The sequence below is a fragment of the Hoplias malabaricus genome, chromosome 1 (assembly GCF_029633855.1).
Source record: "Hoplias malabaricus isolate fHopMal1 chromosome 1, fHopMal1.hap1, whole genome shotgun sequence".
Classification (NCBI taxonomy): Eukaryota; Metazoa; Chordata; class Actinopteri; order Characiformes; family Erythrinidae; genus Hoplias; species Hoplias malabaricus.
Window position 1 is genome coordinate 16715045 of NC_089800.1, and position 23296 is coordinate 16738340.

General features: G+C 37.7%; 1 long non-coding RNA gene across 1 annotated transcript; it reads right to left on the reverse strand.

Annotated features, from left to right (window-relative positions):
- Positions 1 to 12332: 12332 nt before the first annotated feature.
- Positions 12333 to 21076, reverse strand: LOC136686752 (uncharacterized). Its single transcript, XR_010800380.1, has 3 exons — positions 20943 to 21076; positions 12549 to 12669; positions 12333 to 12380 (listed from the first exon to the last, which is right to left on the reverse strand). It is a non-coding gene; the product is annotated as an uncharacterized lncRNA (long non-coding RNA).
- Between the last annotated feature and the right edge of the window lie 2220 nt (positions 21077 to 23296).

Genomic DNA, 23296 nt, shown 5'->3' on the forward strand with positions numbered 1-23296 from the left:
AGCACTAACAACGCAGCTTTGATGAAGATTGATGAAGAGTGTTGGGAAAATTAAACAAAACACCCCCATGCGGCCCCTGGGAGGTAACGGGGGCCTGAGGAAGTTCTGTTCTTTCTCTTTCAGCTCTTGCTGGAACTCTTGTCCTGTAATCTGCAGTGAATGAGCATTGTGAGCATCAAATCATCCTTAAAGGAACACTACATAATATATTTACCTAAAAATTACACCTTTAAAATCATTGTGATGCTCCACTGAGCTGTAACAAGAAGCCTCTGGCTTTGCCATGCCAGTGTCAGCACTGCAGAAACTGCATTATGTAATTTTTGGGGCAGGGTAGAAAATCACAACCCTCCCACATCCTCCCCATTTATTTTGGTACAGTGCTGTAACTAGGAATTAAACTAGGGGAGTCCCAAGAGCAAGAAACCCCAAATATGGTCTAAAAATACCCTGGCCTCAGTTAAACTGAAGAACAATGGATCAGTTTGTGAAGAATCTCGGTGTATAGGTACAGTTACAGACTGCAGACTTGGTTAGCCCCTTTCCCCTGTTCTTCAGCGCTCAGGACCCCCACAGAGCAGGTGTGATGTGGTGGTGGATCATTCTCAGCGCTGCAGAGACTCTGGTGGTGTGTTAGTGTGTTGTGCTTTCACAAGTGGATCAGACACAGCAGTGCTGGACACGAACACAAAGGGGATAGTCCTGCGTTGGTGTTAATATGTACTAACTTATAAACTAAGTCTAGTGATATACACAAATACTGTGAGATTACTGGCTGATTTTTAATGATTTATGAAAGCATCTTGGATCAACTTCAATCTATTCCCCTCTGTCTTTCCCACCATCTTTTCATTCTCGTTTTCTCTTATTACCATTTTATCACACTTTCTTAACTGTATATCTACACTCCTCTTCTCGCAGATCACTTTTCTTCACTCTTTCTCAACCTTCTCTCTCCCTTTCTCCCCATTTGTCTAGCTTTCTCTACATGGTATCTATACTATTTTGCTTTCTCAATCCTCATATCTGACTTAGTCCTCTTTTCCTTCCTCGTGCCCATTATCTCACTCTTCCTCTACATTGTTCTCTCTCTCTCTCTCCCTCTCTCCCTCTCCCTCTCACTCATCTATGATGATGATTTCCAGCTGTCCACTGCCCACTGAGGGCACAATTCTGTTACATCTGCTTCTGCTTTGGTAATTAATAGCTCACTCTCCACCCCTCCCCCATCCAGCCCCCCACACACACTAGAGCCCCCTACTGATCCCATCCTGCCCCTTATCAGACCTGTCACTCATATCCTGGCTGTTTAAACATGCCACCCTCTCTCTCTCTCTGTGCTCTACATCCCTTTCTCTCGATCTCTGTTGTCTCTTTCACCATGTTTCTCTTCCTCTTCTTCTATCCTCTCTCCCACATTGTCTTTTCCTCTCAGTCTGACTATCAATACTCTCTATTTTCTGTCCTCCCAGCCTCTTCTTCCTCTTCTGATTGACTATCTCCTGAAACCCACCCCCCACACACACACCCTCACTCTCGCTCAGCTCGTCTGTCATCAGTCACTCCAGCACTATGCAGCCCCCCAGGACCCCCTTTGTCCTGTTGAGTGCCTGACCCAAAATCCAAAACCACCTCCGACATTAAACTAAAAATATCTGTACAGACATCTACCTACAGTTTAGATGAAGCTGCTCACAGAGCCCACACAAACGTTTAAGCCCGGAACAATTCATGACAAAAACCCTTCAACCGCAGGGGATTTTAAACCCCTCAGTGTCACTGCTGGACTGAAAATAGTCCCCCAACCAAAAACATCCAGCCAACAGCGTCCTGTGTCACCGATGAAGGACTAGAGAACGACCGACACACATTGCGCAGCGACAGATGAGCTACTGTCTCTGACTTTACATCTACAAGGTGGACCAGCAAGGGAGGAGTGTCTCACAGAGTGGACAGTGAGTGGACACAGAGTTTAAAAACTCCAGCAGCACTGTTGTGTCTGATCCACTCACACCAGCACGTCAGTGTCACTGAAAATGACCCACCACCCAAACTTGCTCAGTGAGGGTGTTCTGGGTGTCCTGTCCATTTAAAGTATGGGGTGAAAGGGGGGTGAAAGTATGCAGAGGAACAGGTGGGCTACAGTGCTCCTGTGTGATCAGTGGAGATGAGGGAATGAAGAGTGAGTGAAGGCTTTATTATTATTATTATTAATATGCTGTTTATTAAATACTTTGAGTGCACTGCAGGGCACATGATTTTCCATAATTCAGTTCTCACTGAGAATTAATAAAATATATTTATCTTATATTTATGTGACAAAACATAGCTCCGGCACGAGGTTATGAAGTAGTAGAGTTTAATATGGGGTCTGAAAAGTCATGTGGTCGTTCAGTGCTTGTTCTTTAGTTAGGCCACTATGAAGCACAGGCTAATGGTCAGTAAAGGCCTCAGTACAACCCCCAAATCCGCCCATACCAAACTATACTCCATTCTACTGTTTCTTTTCTTTCTTCTGTACGTGTGTGCACCCACACAGGGTTAGTGTAGACCAGTCTGTCCACTGTGGAGACGGTAAAGATGTTATGTTAAAGTTGGTTTGGGGTTTGTTACTATGCTAAGACATTTATTTGTCATTGTAGCCATCCCCAGCAACCAGCAAGCACTTTGAGATTAACTTTCTTGCTCAAGAGCACTTCAGCTGTGGATGTTGAGGGAAGACCTGGGTTCCTTCATTCCCCCAGACCCAAATTTCCTGCCAGTTGGGCCATCTCAGGTTCCCAAGTTCACTTTCCTAACCACTAGGCCACAGCTAATGATGTTAACAAAAACAATATAAGTTTAATTTGGATTATTTAATGAAATATATAATATCTAATGACACAAATACAAATGTTACTACCACTGTTTTGACAGAATACCACCCTTGCTACTACTACTGCTATCGCTAATGGTGCTAACAACAATATATCTTATGTATAATAACCAGATGCCTAAATTAATCATAATAAACTCAGTGTGAGTTGGAGATTGTTTGTTGCTAAAAATGTTTTTAGCTTTGTAGATATGAGGTCTAAACTGTGTGTGTGTGCAAGCGCTGATAACTGTATATCCACTGTGTAAATGTGGAGAGTTTGTTAACATTATGTGTAGCCTATGCTGAGGTCTTTGTTCCTGGCGGTGTGTGTGTGTGTGTGTGTGTGTTATTCACGCACACACTGCCTCAATTCTTAGCGCTGTTGCGGATTTTCTCGGCTCGTGCTGCACTCGTCACCGTGATCATAATTATCGATAATTGCAGATTAATAAAATAAATCAAGAAAACGTCGAAAAATGTTTGGTTTTACAGGTTTTTAACGCTCGGAAAGAGACGTGGTTTTACCCTCGCGCAACCAAACCCAACACACACACACACACACAGAAAGAGAGAGAGAGAGAGAGCAGTGTGGGGATGACGAATATAAATATAAACACTAAAACTAAGGCTGTTGATGCAAATGAATATGACGTCAGCCATAATAGCAATATGTACTTCTACTAGAAGAATAAATAAAATTGCCTCGTCCTACTACTAGTAATATTAATATTAATAATTCTAAAAATAAATGATCACTTCTAATTATTCCTGAGGATAATAAAATAGTAACACAGTAATGGCAAATAATGCTACCACAACAAATATTATTTCTATAATATTGTTAATAATAACAATGCTACAACAATACCATGTTATTACTACTAAAGCTACTATTAATCTTAATATTACTACTAATGCTACTAATACTGCTACTATTAGTACTACTAAAGCAGCTGTTACAACTGCTGTAAGTAACTACTGCAAATATTAAATCAGTAAAAAATACTACTGCAAATACTAACACTGTAAATAGCACTCCTGCGAAAATTAAGATTGTAAATAATGCTACTGCAAATACTAACACTGTAAATAATACTACTGCAATATTAACTCAGTAAATAGTACCACTGCAACTATTAACATTGTAAATAATACTACTGCAAATATTAACACTGTAAATAATACCACTGCAAGTACTAACATTGTAAATAACACTACTGCAAATACTAACTGTAAACAACACTACTGCAAATCCTAAGTTTGTAAACAATACTACTGCAAATATTAACTGTAAATAATACTACTGCAAATACACTGTAAAAATATTAATGCTACTAGCATACGGATACTAATACTGCTACTATTATTACTACTAAAGCCACTGTTACAACTGCTGTAAGGAACACTACTGCAAATATTAACTCAGTAAAAATACTACTGCAAATACTAACACTGTTAATAATACTACTGCAAATGTTTATTTATTTATTTATTTTTTTATTCATTGTTACACTTATATAGTGCCTTTCTAGAAACCCATGGACATTTTACAATCGACAATCAACATTGAATCCACACACACACACACACACACACACACACACACACACACACTGGAACTACTGGCACAATAACGCTACTGCAAATACTAACTCAGTAAATAATATTACTGCAAATGCGAACTGTAAATAATACTAAGACTAATACTATCACTAAATAACACTACTGCAAATACTAACTAAATAATAGTAATACTAATACTAACCCACTTATACAACTGCAAATTCTAACACTGTAAACAATACTAAAGCAAATACCACTACTACTACTACTACTACTACTACTTCTATTGTTATAAATATTAATATTGCTTATAAGTGAACTACTATTACTGCTGCTGCTTTTCTTATTACTGCGAATGCTTCTACTGCTACTACTATTATTAGTAGTATTGTTAGTGCTGGTATTATGAATTATTATGAACCTTTACCCATAGTCAACCTCAATGTTCCTACTCAATAGCTCGCACATATTTAAAATATCTGAAGCTGATTCCTGGCTCAGGACTGAGCTTAATTACAGCCAGACACTACGATGGATTACTGTTAAAGTAGGAATGAAATATGTGACGGGATATAGGTTTTAAATAATGAGGTGAAATAAATGGAGTTTTACTCCATCACCTCATGAGATCATCACTGTCATTAACACAGTGCAGTGTGTTCCAGTCCTCTTCTTACTTAAGATGGAGATCACATCCATCCTCCACACACCAGAACCTCCTCACCCCGTTCTAATCAAACACTGCTCTTCAAACCCTCCACTGAATGACAGCTCAGCATTAGAGCACAGTAACGTGTGTGTGTGTGTGTGTGTGTTTCTCTCTCTGTCTCTGTCTCTCTCTGTTTTACACACACACACCAGCTTTAGTACTAGTCTTTTGTAAGGGAATAGTATTTGTGGATGGTTTGTTGTAGTTTGGGTGAGTAGAATAATGTCTGGACAGTTTGGGCATGTTTAAGTGTATTTTGGTGTTGTTTTGAGATGGTCTTAGGTAGTTTGTGGTAATTTAGGAAAGTCTGTGGTTGTCTCAGTTGTTTGATTGTTTTAGCTCGGTCTATGTAATTTAGGGAGTTTGGGGTGGTCTGGGTGCTGTTGTAATTTGGGTTTAATGGTAATGTGGGGGGATTTGGGTGAACTAGGGAAGTTGGGGGAGGTGAATGCTGAAAAATGTGGTGGCCAGTTAGCAAGTTAGTTTATTAGAGTGTTGTTAAGTGACATTTTGGGGCAGTTTGGGGATTTAGGGTGGCTTGGAAATGTTATGGGGCAATTGATGTGGTGTTTGGGTTAGTTTACGTTTATTTTGAGGTAGGTACTTAGTTACAGGGTGTGATAAAGGTCGTCTTGAATATATTAAGTTTAGTTTGTTATTTTGAACATATTCTGGTGCTTGATGTAATCTGGGGCATGTGGATATTAATCTGGGTTATGTGGAAGATAATCTAGGGTATGTGGATGTTAATCTGGATTGTGTGGAAAGTAATCTATGGTATGTGGATGTTAATCTGGATTGTGTGGAAGGTAATCTGGGGTATGTGGATGTTAATCTGGATTGTATGGAAGGTAATCTGGGGTATGTGGATGTTAATCTGGATTGTATGGAAAGTAATCTGGGGTATGTGTATGTTAATATGGTTTATGTGAAATGTAATCTGGGGTACGTGGATGTTAATCTGGATTGTGTGGAAGGTAATCTGGGGTATGTGGATGTTAATCTGGATTGTATGGAAAGTAATCTGGGGTATGTGGATGTTAATATGGTTTATGTGGAATGTAATCTGGGGTACGTGGATGTTAATCTGGATTGTGTGGAAGGTAATCTTGGGTAAGTGTATGTTTATCTGGATTGTATGGAAGGTAATCTGGGGTAAGTGTATGTTAATGTGGATTGTATGGAAGGTAATCTGGGGTATGTGGATATTAATCTGGGTTGTGTGGAAGGTAATCTGAAATATGGATGTTAATCTGGATTGTGTGGAAGGTAATCTGGGATATGTGGATGTTAATCTGGATTGTGTGGAAGGTACTCTTGGGTATGTGGATCTTAATCTGGGTTGTGTGGAAGGTACTCTTGGGTATGTGGATCTTAATCTGGGTTGTGTGGAAGGTACTCTTGGGTATGTGGATGTTAATCTGGATTGTATGGAAGGTAATCTGGGGTAAGTGTATGTTAATCTGGATTGTGTGGAAGGTAATCTGGGTTATGTGGATGTTAATCTGGATTGTGTGGAAGGTAATCTGGGATATGTGTATGTTAATCTGGATTGTATGGAAGGTAATCTGGGGTAAGTGTATGTTAATCTGGATTGTATGGAAGGTAATCTGGGGTATGTGGATATTAATCTGGGTTGTGTGGAAGGTAATCTGAAATATGGATGTTAATCTGGATTGTGTGGAAGGTAATCTTGGGTATGTGGAAGGTAGTCTGAAATATGGATGTTAATCTGGATTGTGTGGAAGGTAATCTGGGGTAAATGTATCTTAATCTGGATTGTGTGGAAGGTAATCTGGGATATGTGAATGTTAATCTGGATTGTGTGGAAGGTACTCTTGGGTATGTGGATGTTAATCTGGATTGTATGGAAGGTAATCTGGGGTAAGTGTATGTTAATCTGGATTGTGTGGAAGGTAATCTGGGATATGTGGATGTTAATATGGATTGTGTGGAAGGTTATCAGGGGTATGTGGATGATATTTATTTATTTATTTTTTGTTATATTGACTACAATAAATTCAGGTGTGTGGATTAAATGTTGCTCCTGATCGACTGAGTTGAAGCTTGTTGTTGTGGGCTGATGACTGCTGACCCTCACCCTTTCATCACAATGTGTCAGTGGTGGACAGTGAGTAATTATTTACGTAATTTGTATGTTTATTTAAGTATTACCAGTCATCTGTTGAGCTGTTCACATCTGGAACAGCTGGTCCATTGTTTCTAGTGAGGAGGATGTTAGGATCAGGCAAAAGTTTGGGGACATTTACTATTGTAAATGTTTTTCTTTTACTAGTTTTTCTTTTATGTTTAGCTTGACAAAGAATTGGAAACAGTTAAAAAACGAGCAAAACAGCATTTTAGTGAATTCTCTGTCACTGTGAAAATGAACAGAACATATTGAATACATTGTATAAATATATTACAGAGAATTTATAACACTTCATCTGTCCACTTTGTGTAAATGGACACTCTCTCTCTCTCTCTCTCTCTCTCTCTCTGTGTGTCTCTCTGTCTCTCTCTCTGCCTCTCTCTGCAGCAGAGGGGCTGTACTAACATGGGCAGCTACACAATGCCACAATTAGCAGCAGTCGCTAAGCTTTGTGTTCGCTGGGCTTTTAGACAGGACACATAATGACCAGAGAGAGAGAGAGATAGAAAGAGAGAGAAAACCCCTCTTTTCAGCTCCGAAACAATGAGGCCAGTAGCTGCAGTGGACTTGCCCGTGATGTGTGAAAGGCTGTGATTGCATAACGAACTCGGAATAAAACGTTTCACTGCCAAAAATACTCTGCACTCCATTAACCCCTGTGTGTTCACTCACTGCTAAATGCCAACAGCTCACAGACTGTCTCAGGTTTTCATCAGGGTGTGTTCATCTCTGTGGCTCTGGAGATGTTTCCAGTTCCTCTCTTTATATCACACGCCCCCGGCCTGAGGCCGTACATCTGCAAACCAATCAGAATTCAACATAAATCTTCTGGAATTTATTTACAGCACACACATAGTTAACACGCAGATACATTTCAAAACACTGCTCTTTCAAAGTCTTTACATTTTCTGTAAACCTCCACACAGTGAGACCATTACTTCTATAAATGTGTCTTGATGAACAAATGAGGCATGGGAGTTCATGTAGTTCATATGCAGCACTGTGCTTGGTAAATCAGCAGGGAGAAATAGACAGGGACAGATTGATTGATTTGCTGATTGATCAGTGATTTAGAATAAACTTAGTAATGGACGTCTAGTAATATGCTGTTTTAACACAAATTTAGAGATAAACAGTGTCTTGCTTCTTACCCAGTTAATTCACATGTGTGATGTAATTAATAATTATTAATTAATTAATATTCAATCATTTATAACCTGCGACTGATAAGTGATATTCATTCATAGATATAGTGGATATGTTTATATTATATCATGCCTTGCGTCCCATGTTTCTGAATGGAGTCCAGACTGAATGTGTCCTTGACAAGAATAAAAAGCTTACAGAGCATTAATTAAGCAATTAATTAACTAATATTTGTTTAGAACACTACAGTCATTCAGAGTTCTCACTCTTAGACCCAATATGTTTCTAGTATCGCTTAATGTACTCTGGCTTTCAGTTTCGAGGCTGTGTGTGTGTGTGTGTGTGTGTGTGTGTGTGTGTGTGAGAGTGAGGCCCTCATTGTTCTGTCCAGGACTTATCATGATCAGAATGTACAGTGTGTCAGACACACACAGGAATATATCAACTTCAATCTCTTTTTAATGAGAAATTCTGCCCTCTTTAATATGTGCAAATTAACCTCCCCCTACTCGCCCACCCTGATATCCCCCCTCCCATACTTCCCCCACATCTCTCTCTCTCTCTCTCTCTCTCTCTCTCTCTCTCTCTCTCATATATCCATTTGCCTTGTTTCCTTTCCTTTCCCTTTCTCTCCTATTTCCCCATCACTCCCACACACACAATTCTTCTCTTCTCTCTCTCTTTCCCTCTCCCATTCTCCCCCCAGGGCAGATCTCCTCAGTGGATGGACAGAGGGCTCGATTAACCATTAGGACGTTGGATTTTTTTCTAAAACGGAGCCCACAGCAGCAGAATTCAGACCACTACAGAGCAGAGCAGCCTTTATATCATTACTGCCATCATCATCATTATTATTATTATTATTATGATTATTATTATCAGTTTTACATTCAAGCCATGTTGATTGTAATTTCTGAATTAGGGCTAATAAGGAATTTTTAAAAACAGACAGTGGCCAGGTTTGTGTCCCAGTGGTGGGCCATAATTTAATGGATTTCCTGGTCAGGAATCCATTTGCCTGCATTGTGCCCAGCGTGAGGTCCAGCACACTGCTGCCCCCCTCATCCCCCCCCCCACCACCACCAACCCCACACCACCCCACCTCACAAACCCCAGCTCATCATCTGCTTTGGAGAACAAGTGTGTGATTTGATTTATTTTTATTTTATTTTTATTGCGGCTTTTGTTCGGCCAGTGCGGAGCATCCGGAGCGTGATCTGGTCGTGTTCACTGTGAAATATTACATCATGTGAAAACAAGCCTCTGAACGCTTTTACTCAGAGGAGGGATTTAATGAAATGATGGTGATTTCATTTAATAAAAGCAGATAATTTGTTTGGTGCAATATGAATTGTATATTTTTACACTGTAAAGATGGTCACAATAGAGTGGACTGTTTTGGCACTGTGTAATAATAATAATCATCATCATCATCATTATTATTGTATGTATATAAATATATAGTATATATTCAGTCGTTTTACTTATATATATATATAATCATATAATCACCTAGTCACTCACATACACCTATGAATATAGGAATATATAGCTTTCATTCTCTCTCTCTCTCTGTCTCTCTCCCTCTCTCTCTCTCATTCACTCACTTCCTGGGGCCAGAGATGTATACTGACATTTGCACTGCACCTTAATTAATTATAATATAATAATTATATATATATATATATATACACACACACACACACACACACAAGTGAGGGTATACAGGAGGACCAGGAGAATGTAGATGCAAATTGAAGCCATCAACAGCTAGTGATGAAGTGAGACTTCATATTGTAAACAGTGTGTGCCGTTGCCATGGTGCCCATTTTCACTTCACAAGTGGGGAGTGTGTGTGGTGTGTGTGGCGTGTGTCTCCATAGTGATCAAGATGCCACGGAAACCTGCTATTCACCACGGCAACTTCTCTGCCAGTACAGGGACAAATCAGCAGACTTCCTACATGAACAACACCAACAACAACACCATCGAAAACAGACTCCGAATCACTGCATTTACAGAGACGTCAGAGAGCCATTACGTTACTTGTATTTGAGGAGATATTGCTGAAGAAATGATCCACAGAAACACAGGTGTTTCCAAAACTCCTGAGAAAAGAGGAGCCATAACAACTGCCTCTCGCCAAAACCTTCCTCCTCATCTTTCATTTGTGAGAGAAAGGACAAAGGTCCACAGCTGTGGTATCCATCCTTCCACTGTCACAAGAACAGCTCAAAAACACTGGGCACTGGAGAAAACATCAGAATGGTGGTCATTTGTATCTGAAAAGGTGGATTCTAATTGGTGTGTGTGTGTGTGTGTGTGTGTGTGTGTATGTATTACATATAAAATATAAACACACAACTCCAGAATAGCAACAGTTTATAACTCCTGGCTATAATATGAGCAGGTATTTTTATTTTTATTTTAAGAAATACAAAAATATGTTAAATACAACATTAACAAAACACACTCACTGCACAAGGACCTCAGTTGTGTTCGTCATGTTGGGTGAAGTTTTGAATCATATTTTCTTGCCTCCAGGAAAATGCTCTCGGATGTTTTTCATTAATAAATTTGATCTATTTCCTGTATTACAAGAATGAATAAAATTAAAGAGTATGTTTCATCAGTTAATTGTGGTGGTCTGTTGACCTGGTGGTCTTCAGGAGTGACCTCCATGTTCAGGGAGCAGGCAATTAGGAGAAAAATGTGAACTTCTCCTCCACGTTGCCATTAGGCCGAGCAGTTTCTGAGGAAATTGATTTTTTTTCTCCTCTTTCTGTCTGTCCCTCCTCCTCTCAGATTCCATTTGAAGCCCCTCTTCTCCTCTCGGATCCAGGGGCGCACTGCTATAAAGGGCCGGCAGAGCGGAGAGCCGTTCACTGGGACAGAAAGAAAGAAGAAAAGAGGAGGGCAAGTGAAGCAAAGCACTCTGCCTTCATTTCTCTTCCTGAGCGCACTTTTCCTCTCTCTCTCCCTCTCAAACTCACTCCTACATTTTGCTCTCTCCTTCATCCTGGGCCTTCGCCTTCTCTCCCAATTTCTGCTCTACATTTGCTTCTTGATGTTTCCGTTATTCCGTCCTGGTGAGAAAAGAGAAACAGGAAGAGACAAGAGTCTAAAAATGGCATGTGATTACAGGTGACAGCGTGTGAAGTGTGTAGCAGTTCATGAAGAAAAAGCAAAGCCAAAGTGATGGTTGAGTTTTCTTTTCCCATTTAGCTTTTTAAGTTAAATAAAATACCAGCATAGTACTGAAAATGAAATGACAAAAAGCTTTTTATATTTATTTTTGGCCCTGATGACCCATGTTTGGCAGAAAATTTTTAATTGTGCCATGATATGTGTGCACACGTTTAGCAAAAGAAATTGTAAAAAGCTGTTTGCATTTTTATTTTATTGTTTTCATTTCATTTTGGCTGGATTTCCATGTTGCAGGTCATGCTCTGAAATAGCACATGATCACTTAATGGGATCATGCTCTGATAGGGAGAATAGAGCCTCTGTTGATGCTACTCCAGTGTCAGCAATGCAGAAACCGCACTATGTAACTTTTGAAGGAGGGTAGGAAACCACACCTCTCCACTACCCCCTTGATTTCAAGACAGTGCTGTAAAAGTGAATCATACTCTGCAGCTGTAGGGGGAGCTCAGGAGCAAATCGTACTTATTGTCCCTGTAAATGCAATGTGTGATCACTCGTATTTGCATGTGATTTGTTTTTTGAGCTTGTAGTGTCACATATCCATCCCCCCCTTGTGATCACATGACTTTTCCCACATGTATTTAAAGCCACGTGTGGTCACGTCCACGTGAAGCCGCTGTGTTTTTCTGGAAGAGTCTCAGTCTCTGAGCTGCAGGCCGCCGATCAATACCTCATTGATTCTCCTATCAGTGACATCACCGTGGATCAGGTCTGAGGGCTCGCTCCAGCTCAGATACACACGCTGCCTGTTGCCACGGGGACAAAGATTTCATTGCCATCCACAGTGACATGCCACAGTGAGAGAGAGAGAAAGAGAGATTCTTTGGTTTCACAGCAGAAGGAGAAGGAAAGTATGAGTTTTTTAGATACAGATATATCGCAATTAACCAGTCTTTGCAGGGTCTCTCTCTCACCTGAAGCTGTTTGCAGCAGGTAGTGCCTTGTCCTGAAGCTCAGCAGTGGAGAGGGATTAGAGAGAGAGAGGCCGAAGGAGGGTATGGGGGAGGGGAGGAAAAATGTTCAGCTCTTCAGTCTCTATTACACACACACACACACACACACACACACACACACACACACACACACACAAACACACACACACACAGTACTTTAACAGTAATAAATGTATAACAATAAGTCTAATACAGAGTCTAACCACAACAGACACAGGATTAAACTGGTTCTAAATGTAATAACTCTGTTATTTCACCATTAAAATACAACGTAGTCTTAGTTATGTAAACTTAAGCTGGCTCTGTAAAACCAGGCTTTAAAGTCTTAGTTCACAAAGAATAACACAAGTTATGGAAAAGGTGTTATAAACCCGATCTGAAATATCTTTAGTAATAAATATCTTAAAGGAACAATGTTTATATCCCAAAGGTTTTGGAGTCTTTTTGTCTAAAGTAAGCTCGATCCACACTTTGTGATTAAAAGACAAGCACACGGATTCATGATTCATGAATACTGACTAAGAAAATATATATTGTTCAAAAAGGCTTTAAGAGCATAAGGTCTTACATTATAAATACTAACGCATACAAATCTAAATCCACTTCTTCCAGCCATTGGAAGATTTAGCTTTATTGAGGGCCCCTTGCATTAATGTTAAAAAAACAAAACAAACAAAAACACTCCACATTTCTTATTTCATGAAGGGTTTATGTGATAATGACATGTTGAATCAGAGCAGCTGGCGTGAAGGCACAAAAGAAAAGAAAGGAAATATTATATTTATTGGACTTGACTGATGTTTATGGCCATGTTTTTTTTCCTTTGACCTTTTCAGCTTTTCTTTCTTTCTGTGAAATATCTGTTTTTTAAATTTGATAATTCACCACCGGAGCACAAACAGCTGTGAGGTGTCTTCAATATTTGTTAATTACTTTTGTATTATTTTGTATTACAGCAGTCCAGGTACTTCATGTCATGGTGTAATCTAAGGTTAAAAGGTCAAGGCCCAAATCTCCAGCTGCTGGAAAAACTGCATTCAGTGATGACTGGCAATAAAACAGAGAATTATTATTAATAATAATAATAATAACACCAACAACACCTACTACTACTGTGTCTGATGAATTTACAGAATGGAAGTACATATTTATCAAAGGAATGTTCAAGCAAGCAAAATAAATCATTAAATAAAATATATAAAATTATTAAAACCCAAAATCTCAGATATTTTATTTGAAACGTAACTATTGTAAATAATGCTGCTTGTAGACCTTTAACCTTCAGTTCCATCTTCTCTTACTTCAAATTTAAAAACTTCACTAAAAAAATGTCTTAAAAGTATCTTCATGCTCTGTACAGTGCTGTAATTAATTACTATCATTATGTAAAAATTAAAAAGAATATATACATTTTTGCTGGTTGTAGCTTAGCTCTCTATGTCTATGTGTGTGTGTGTGTGTGTGTGTGTGTTATCTGATTTTAGCTGCTTTTCCCAAAACAAAACTTTATTGTTTATTTATTTACACAAATTGATTTTTTTAAATTATATATATTTATTTATTTTTTGCATTTTTCTTATACACTGACTCCTTCTCTTGCTGCAAGATGTTACATAATAATTCGTCTTATTACATTATGAACAAGGCACAGCACAAAATCTGTCAAGCTTGAAATACAGTCAATAATACAAATATTATATACCTTAAATCATTTATTGTCATTCTTATATCTCAGATTTTGATGATTATAGCTGCTTTTGCTATTTCCTCATGCAATAAAACCTGATAATTAGCACAGTATGTGTAAGGCTAGAAATGCAAACCTTATAAAGGGCTGTATACCCCTTATACCTCCGATTAGTGGTGTGCACAACTCTTAATGTCTAAAGCTTTGTGTGTTAGAGAAAGTTAATTGCTCTAATTCCGTCTACAACCGTCCAGCTGCTTGTTGAAAAACATCAGAAATTAAGAGAGGGTAAAGCACAGGATCAGGAAGTAAATATTAAATAGTTTTAATGTTATTAAAGGGTCCGCAAATCCTTGTAGTGATGTCATATCAGCAGTAAACAACCATGTAAACAGATCTTAGCGAAAAACCATTGGATTGGTAATAGTTAAGTGTGTGTGTGTGTGTGTGTGTGCCGAATGTGTTGTAAATGTGTTCAGGTTCTCTGTCTTTGTTCCTGAACGAGGCCTAAAAGCCTGCCTCCTCGTCAGCGTTTCCATACAATCAAAACCCACCACTGCCACCATGCGGCCGCACTGAAGCCCCGCCCACACACACACACACACACACACACACACACACACACACACACAAACGCAGTATGTACAGTCGTGAGTAAATTGTTTTTATTTCTTTAAAATCTATTTCTAGTTTAATTTCGTGGAAAAATGACAGAAACGTGCATGTCATTCATTTCAATCACAAACAGCACACACTGCCTCTTAAAATAAACCAACAACATTTTAAATGGAAACTAATATTAGAGAATTATTAAATACATTTATATAAATTATTTTGTAAAGTAATCATTTTTCTGGTGTTCATTTTATTCCTGTGGAAATTCTTATTCTTATATGATTTTCTATACATTACGTTTAGTACATTTTTAATTAAACCCAATTCAGTAAATCATTTTTAGAATCGGTTTGTTTAGCTCAGGGAGTCAGGCATGTTTTTCAAAAGCAGTGTTTTAAATGTTTGCTAATTTTATTAAAGCCTTTGTTATCCGTATTAGACATCTTTAGATTTTAAATACTTTAAGGGTCTTTACTCTTGATCCTCAGCTTCTGAAACTCTGTAAAATTGATTTTTTTTTTTTTTTGCCTATTAAAAAGCAAACAGAATTGTCCACAAAATTAATTCTGTAAATTATTTTATATGTGACAAAAAAAAAAAAAAAAAATAAAGTCAGATCCAGGCCAAGCTTCAGCAGCTGAGTCCATAACACTATCTCCACCATGTTTCACAGATTTTGATCCTTGTTGTTTATCTTCTATATCTTTGACCTGTAATGATTTGTGCTTTTTTGCTGTGGGCTTTAGGTTTCTGGGCTTGGCCTTTTTCTTTGACTCTGCCAACAAGAGCATTCTTCATCCTTTGGCACATTCTTCTAGATTTTTCTTCACAATGAAAGGGCTCTTCTGTCACCTAGAGGAGATCTCCCAGGTAATTTATTAATGTTGGACTCCGCAGTGCTTTTGTTTCTGTTAATAAAGCACCAAGCAGATGATTCAATTTTATGAATGAATTAACTTTACATGGAAATCATGTCCCAGTTCACATATAATTAAATATATTTTTAGAATACAGCATGAATTTACAGAGTCATGTGCACTGTTGTGATAACTGAACACATCCTCAGTAATCCTCATTTGTCAGCTCTGAGACAAATTGTTCAGCACAGTTTCTCTGTGAATGAAGAAAATGACTGAGCAAAAATGACCAAAACCACACATCACTAGGCATTTTGGAAGAAAAAAAAATCAAGAAATGCAAAAATAAAGATTCCTCTTCAGTTTCTTTGAAAGCATTAGGTTCTCCATATTCTTGAAAGTCCTTTGTCCTTTTAAACCTTAAGGTTTCAGTCTCTTCAGTCTCTATCAAAATAAACACATTAATGCAATATGAAATGTTTAAGTTCCTTTAGTCCTCTTATTTTCTAAACCTCACCTAAACTCAGACCCTACAGTTTAAGTCTTAAAATGATACAACAACATGAGTTTAATCATCTGTCACTTGATTTATGAAACTCAGTCTACTGATTATATTTTACATTATTTCCTTCTTTAACAGGGACAATTCACATTATTCAGCATCAGTATGTTATCTCCATCTGCAAAGCCTGGGGAGAATAACATTAAGTTTAAAAGATTAAGATTAAACTATGTCAGTCACTAAATCAAGAATCTCCAATGAGCATCAGAAGAACACTCCTCTGCCAAATCGTGAAGAGATTGTGAACATAGACATGAACTTTCATCAAAAAAAACAGTCATCAGAGTGTGAATGTATAATCACAACCACAGTCTGTGGTATTTAAGTCTAAAATGAGTTGGATATTAATGAGCTAAGCAGCAGAAAACCCCATAGCAGTCACTGTACTGAATGACCGCTGATGGTCTATGAGTTTAGTTTGTATTGTGAATGGCCTTCGGTCTTCACAGAGGAATCAGAGGAGCTTTATCAGTTCTTCAGGGGGCAGCATGACCCACAGGCTTCATTCAGACCCCATATCACTCCCCCCTCCACACATCTCCCTCCCAAAACACCCACCAACATCCTACACTGGCCTTTACTCCAGAATAAAAGGCTTTAAGTTTCTACCTCCAGGCCTCTCCCTCTTCAAAAGAAGCCGAGGCTCTTGGGACAGAAAACATTTAAGAAAATGACCAGAGGACCGGACTCGACCCTGGACCTTTTACTGCTCCTTAACTGAGTCTGAAGATCAGCAGCTTGCACATAAAACTCCAGCCTTAACTTGTGTACTCATATGAACAGTGAATAAGAATGTTAAATATAGATACACACATATATATACACATGCTTTTATATGTCTACTAGTTCTAGTAAATGAGTCTACTAGTTCCACTCATCACAGTGGCACTACATTAAACTCAGCTACTCAGTTAATCTTCACTAAGCTGAACTTTTTGTTTTTGGTTTAATTTTCTTTTCCCACTGTATTTTCAAAATTATGTCACATCCCCAACCCTCTGATTATGTTGATCTCTCTCTCTCTCTCTCTCTCTCTCTCTCTCTCTCTAGTGATTGTGATGTTTTAAAGAGAAACATTAAAAACTCCAGGTTTCCCCCAAACGTCCCTCATAAAGCACCCAGAACTCGCGGAGGAAAAACAGAGAAACTCGTAAAACAGAGGAAAGCAATTAGCATCCGGGTCCTGACACAACACACACACACACACACACACACACACACACAGAGAGAGAGAGAGAGAGAGAGAGAGAGAGAGAGAGAGAGAGAGAGAGAGAGAGAGAGAATAATTAAATTAGAATTGAATTATTCTATTTGATGTGCTGAGTGGACAATGTCGGTTTAGTGGTAAAATCATCAGAAAGTGGATTATTGATCTGGGATTGATGATCACACCACTCCGCTTTATACTGCGACTGAAATATAACAGCATCAGAAGTGAAGTTTTACCCCAGATATCAGTGGATGTACAGCTTCATTAACGCGGCAATAAGCCAATAATTAATACATTCTGAGTGGTAGACGCTGGGACTTAACCTCAAACTGGGCGTTAAATTTAACATTTTAAATTGTCTTTAGTTTATTTAGGTCAGTGGCGTGTTATTTGTATTTTGTTTTACCGGGTGTTCTTTTGTAATATTGAAAATGGCCTATCAGTGATCTTCTTTTAAAGACAAAGCAGGTTATTGAAGGCATTGCGCGATATTTCTATCATTACACGATGAGTTTATTAATTTATTCCAGAGCAAACTGATGAGCTCTTTAATTTGTTTTCATAAATTCTCCCCCGCACGTATCTGCCCTTTTTACCCCACTGCCTGGACCCCAATAAATCAAAACAACAAATTCAGGAAATCCACCAAATTCAAAGACTCTTAATGCTATTAATTATTTTGTTTATTGTATATTGTATATGTATATTGTGTATTTTATTCGAATACAACTCAGTCATGTCTCCTGGCAGAAAGCAGGTCTAGAATTGATATACACTGCAGCTCGGGCTGCACAGAAAAAAGAACATTTTGCGGGAATTTGGAAACAAAATTTGAAGGAAAAACTTCCAGAAATGAAAACAGTATTGTTAATTGCCCTAAATATTTCATTTTTTTTAATTGGAAAACCAGATTAAATCCCTCTTTTACTCTTTATTTTGCCCGAGAACGACAGAACTGAGAACTCCAAGATAATTACAATTTACGAAACTAACAATTTTAGCGAAACTGAATCTAATACTTTTTAATGTGTTTAAATTAATGGTTCATATTATGCAGTAAATGTAGGCCTAATCAACCAGAAACTACCCCATAGCCCTTCCAATACGTCCTTCCTGATACCATGTTGGAAAACAAGTACAGATAATATATTTGCAACAAAATGTGCAGTTCTGAAATGTTTGTCAAAGAAAAACGAAAAAATAGAAAAGCCGAGGACTGCTGAAAATTCTTATTTTGTTTCACGAGATTAGTGTGTTCTGAGAGTTTTTAGACTCTGCTGTATTTTTGATTTTATTTTATCCAATTCAATAAAGTTAAAAAAGGGGGGAAAAAAACTTTTAATTCCTTGTTTTCAAATAAATATTTATTGTTTATTGATTGATTAAAAGCCAGATTAAACACATTTCCAGGGCTGCCCTCAGTTCAGCGACGCTTTATTAGTTTTTTTTTTGTAAACAAAATGTCTTTTTTTGTCTTGTTTTGATTTTTTAATAAAACATGACATATATTTTTAATAGCCGAACTCAAAATATAATGCTGCAAAAAATATACTTTGTCAAAAATCTACATGGCCTCCACATTCATAACAGATTACAACTCAATTCTAATTCAAAATACAATAAAGTGAACAGAAAGGTTCTCTCAGATGAATATCATTCCTTAAATATTTTCTTCTCTTCTCTTCTCTTCTCTTCTCTTCTCTTCTCTTAAATGGATTTTGTAAAAGTTGGTTGTGTGATTCTAGGATCTTGACAGGTTTAAAGGGTTCTTCAAAACTCATGCATCTATTTTATAAAGTCAAGTCATATTTACTTGTACAGCGCTTTTTACAACCTGCTGGTGTCACAAAGCAGCTTTACAGAAATAAAGCAAAATTTAAATTAAAAGCCCCAGGTGAGCAATCCAAAAAGTCCTGTTTAAAGAACCTTTCGTTAAATCGCTCCTTTTTGGAACCAAAACCGTTTCTACTAAAAATCTAACCCTTCTAGGACCTGTATTTTTAAGCGTGATCACTTCAGACAGACCCGGGTGAAAGCATTCACTGATTGACTGTATGAATCTCATTCATTTGGAGGGTGGGGGTCAGGGCAGGTGTCATGTTGATGCCTTATTTTGTAACTTTGTTATCATATTAATTTAAGCCTGTTGGAGTAATAAATTCGGGGTTGTTTATATACCACCTCTGGAGAAATTTAAACGGTTTAAAACAGGTGGAGCCAACCTCCTCAAAAAAGCTCCTCCCCCTAATAAAGCAATGTCGCGCGCAAATGGGTTATTTCAACATCATCATCATCCCATCATCCTCTTATTGTTATTGTGAACATTTGCTGTTAACTGCGGTTAATAAACCGACACATTCTGCTGTAACTCTGCGGAGATCTGTCACATCCATTTTGTGGAAACCCTGGGCCGTTAACAAGATGGCGGCTCTGGGGAGAATTCCACCAATTTTTCAAAATTTTCTTCATAATTAGTGATCGATGTTTCTTTACGGTGGTGGTGGATGGAAGCAGGTGTCTCTGTTTCCACGACACACATCCAGTATTTTTTCCCCTCTCCACAACAAGCAGTTTTATAAGGAATCTTGAAGACAGAATAAAATAAATGGAAATATAGTGGTAAATTTAATTCTTAAAAGAAAGTGGAAAATCTGATGGCAAAAAAAAATAAATTTTATTTAGTGATTAGGCTGTCTAACAAGAAAATGCATAAACTGGGACACGACATCTCTGGTATCAGACAGTGAATTCATAAATGTTTTATGTAAGACATTTTGTAAAAGCGAGTATTTCAGTGAAGGCCATTCACCAACACTTTGAACTATTTTGACTCACTAAGTTTTTTTTAGATCAGAGCATTTCCCACCAGACGACCCCAACCACACTCTATCACTTTGATGAGTCCTTAGTCATTTAGTTTTGCAGAAATTATAAAAGAGGTTTTCTCTCAGTATTGAGGCATATATTTGTTTTAGCTTTTATTAATTTTGTCCTCACCTTACTCGTTAAACTGTATCGGTTACATTACCATAGGAGGACGTATTTATCTTAGGTTCTTTCCTCGCAATGAACAACTTATTATCTGTAGTATGTGTTTATAGGAGTTTGTACATATTATTTTATGTAATGTTTTGGTAACGTACTTTGTGACTCGTGTTTGTGAAAATTGCTGTATAAATAAATCTGACATGCTTACTTATACGAACATTTAAATATGTTTATTTAACCCTCTCTGCGCCAGTATAAAAATCTGTCGTTATTGACCATTTCGGATTCAGGCCGGTGAACTCAGCTCTTGTTTGTATAAAACCCTGTTTTCTTTGACTTCTCTACATGTGGTGTGAATCCAGCTGAGTGTCAGACATAAATATCGGCATCATGCATATTCTACAGCCTCCACCATTTGACGAAAGAGGTTTCATACCTGTTTTAACCAATCCCGCTTCGGTTCAGGCCTCAAACAGAGGTCATGATGACGTTTGGTGTTTGATAAATAATCTGAATTACAAACTTCAAACGGTTGAAAATGGCTGGTTTTGTGTGATCCTTCCACCCAAGGTTCTAAGCTTTTCTATAAACAGAACTGAGTTGAAATTCATGTGTATATTTATCAAGATGCATTATACAAAATACTACGAAATGTTAATTCTTATAAAAATAAATCTGAAATCTTAAACATAGGTTTTGTTACATATGTTTATGCTAAAAGAAATTACAGGAAATCTTCAGATGTCTGGTTCCATTCACCACCACTGTGAACAATTCTGACTTGATGGTTATCTGCTACAGAACATAATCTAACCATAATCACGCTGGAAATTATTTATAAATGAAACGTATTCCTCAGAGAATTGCTATAATGATGTGAAAAGGTTTCCAACGATCTGTCTGTGATATACAGATATAGGCTATTTATACAAACATTTCTGCACATAATCAAAAACCTGCCTCACCTCAATAGTTTCCTTTCTCCATTTTTTACTAGAGATTGGGACAGTTACACTTAATCTTTTTCTTTCATTAATTCATATACAATTATGTCTTAGTGCCATTTGAATGTCAACAAAAACAAAACAAAAAAAAAGTTTTCCTGCAGGCCACTTTTTTTCATTATATTTAAATCCCTTAAATCTTGGGTTCTGTATGAGAATCGTTAATCTAGCATGCCAACGTTTGGAATTTTAGACTCAACAAGTGAACAATTTTTCAGTTATTTATTGATATTATTATTCAACATGAGCCGACAGTCTGATAATGTGTTCAGTCAAATGCCCAAAGGTCAATTCGTTTAATGATTCGGTATATGGTTCTAAACCATGAAATACACTACATATATTGATTACTGCCTTTAAATAACCACTTTTCAGTGCTATATGGAATTCCTGAATATATAAACAGTTTCATATTCAAGAGAGTTAAACCGATGGACTGATTATTTGAAAAATGGGCCGCAGTTACCAAGAAGATGAATCAATCTATTTGATAAACATTATGGACCAGTCGCGTAAAGCTTTTAGACATTTAAGTACAGGAAGTCATCTGTTTTGGATATTCTTGGCTGGACAGTTTTATCATTGCCTGTATGCACGTCTCAGCGGAACGATTATTCAACAGCCCCAGTTGATTTAGCGAGTCCACGTGCGGCGGTTTGAAACTGGAAGTTTGGTTTAAATTTAAATTTAAGCCAACGGACCACATGCACGGGCCATTTTTATTCACTCCCCACCTAATATGAAACCCCTTATGGGCTGAGTTTAGCTAATTTCACCGTGAGAAAAGGTGTTGTTTGTTTGTCTGGTTTATCGTCATTTTATGACAGAATAAGAACCACAAAAGGCTTCCACTGTTTTCACCAGTTAGTTTATCATCAGTTCTATACAGGTCCTTAATTGCTAAAAGTGTAGAACGAGGTAATCAAGAACAACGATAGGTAGATAACGCAACTGAAATCAAACCTGTTCAACAAGAGGATAAATAGGGATCTTTATTATCAGACCAAATGTTTGTGTATAATTTACCAGTTTACTGGAAAATCCTGCTTTGTTAAACAGGGTCAATCCTCTCTATGAGTAAAGTTCATTTATTAACTCTTATGGGCTTAACTTAGCTGTACTTTTTAGAATCATAGATTAAGGGATGGTCAATACAATGTTCTAAAAATGATACTCTGCACAGTTACATCCACCACAGTCATCTGAGTGCAGGTAGCTAAAATAAATGCTTCTAAACTACAGGTAAAATAACAATGATTACCACTCTTTAACACACATCTTACAGGAAGCCTGGATTCTAAATATATCCCTACACTATAGAGTTCTTGCTTAACTTGATTCTTGAATTATAGACTCCTGGACCAGTGCATGGTTTGACACAGTGATATTTGCAATTCAGACACGTTTTGACAATTTTATGGCATGTGGGTTCTATACAGGGGATACAGAGACAGAGAAGTGTAACAGAAAACAAGATGTCTCTCCGATAAACCCCAAATTGAGGCTTTTCCTATAGGAACGTCCCTCAACTCTTTTGCTGTTGGACAAGTTACTTTTTGGACTTCAGGGAATTTAAATTATCTGGTCAACTGAGAAATACTGCTTTGTGTTATACCCCTCAAGCTAATATTTATGTGATTTTATGCAGTTTATTATAATTGGTTCTTATTTAATTACTCCGAGCGCTTTTGCATCACTTCCTCAGCTATTTCCCGGCCATTTTATTTAGCAAATCACAATTCTTTACCTCAGAATAAGCGCTAAGATGTGCAGTACATAACGTTTA